Source organism: Culex pipiens, chromosome 3 (genome assembly GCF_016801865.2).
Source record: "Culex pipiens pallens isolate TS chromosome 3, TS_CPP_V2, whole genome shotgun sequence".
In the NCBI taxonomy this organism is placed as follows: domain Eukaryota; kingdom Metazoa; phylum Arthropoda; class Insecta; order Diptera; family Culicidae; genus Culex; species Culex pipiens.
In genome coordinates this window covers 79,321,608-79,322,898 of record NC_068939.1, presented here as the reverse complement: position 1 = coordinate 79,322,898, position 1,291 = coordinate 79,321,608, and positions in this window count along the sequence as shown.

Sequence of the window (1,291 nt, the reverse complement as noted above, 5' to 3'; positions counted from 1 at the left end):
TCCAACGAAAAATCTATTCTATCGATACAAATACCCCCAAAACGGTGTTATACCCACTCCAAAATGTTTATTTAGCAATTCTATGGTAATATATTGACATTTATTTGAATTAAAAGTTTGCAAAATTAAGTTTCGATAAGTTTTATATATAATTTCCAGAGTTATATAAACTTTTATACTAAGTAGTTAGTAAACTTTATATTCAATCCAAATTTTTTTTTTAATCAGTCAAGGATGCCTATTTGGAGTTGGGAGACTGGATTTATGGTGATTTGTCAACAAATAACATTATTTATGTTAATTTTTCGAAAGGTGTACAAACTTTTTTTGCACCTTTTTTATTTTCGTAATAGTATTTGTTATATAACTTTTTATAGAAATCATCTTTTCATGAGCTTTTTGTAGCAAAATGTTTGGCATGAGTTTCTGAACAAAACGTAGTACTAGGTTCCTGTCAAACTTTAAATTTCTTACATGTTTCATCACAAAATGTGCATAGTGCCCAAGGGGTGTAAATACTTTTTTTACATACTGTAAGAACATTGCTACGTTAAAAGATTTTCGATGTCATTTTAATTGATTTTGTTACTAAGAAATTACGAGAGGTGAATTTTTTTGACCCATAGTCACCCCAACTGACGGTACACAGCAAAAAATCCGATGGTAAAATCGCATGCAAAAGCATGCACATCACCTTCGTCAAAATAAACACTTAATATTACACACTGCATGTACAATTTTTGTAAACACAAAAAAAAGTTGCAACCGACGGGAATCAAACCCAGCACCATCAGTAAGGACTGGCGCCTTAGCCCGCTCGGCCATCAGACCGATGTAAAATGGGAAGGATAAACGTATATATGAGCTTGACATTTCGGTCATGTAGGTTTCCCATACTGATGGGCTACATATTTCAGGGTGTAATATTACACAGAATTTCATAAAATAATGCAAAATTTATTTTAAACCCAGGCCTTTTACACGCAGCTGGATTACTACTTTATTTGCTGTGTAGTAGAAAACTACTGAATTTTCCGCAAAAAAACAAAATGACACTTCTTTGCTGACAATTCAGTTCGTTCATTTAATCAGTGATGAAGACAAAATATTTGGATCGTACAAAAGTAAATTGATCGGAAAACCAAACTTTGATGGAAAAGAGAGCAGTATTTAAGGTTGTACCTCTCATCTCAAAATATTTGCTAATCATGTTTAACTAAAAAAAATGTTTTTCTTGGATAAGTCATCATGTTTTTTTTTTTCAAAATTAAATACGCTTGGGATATTCTTA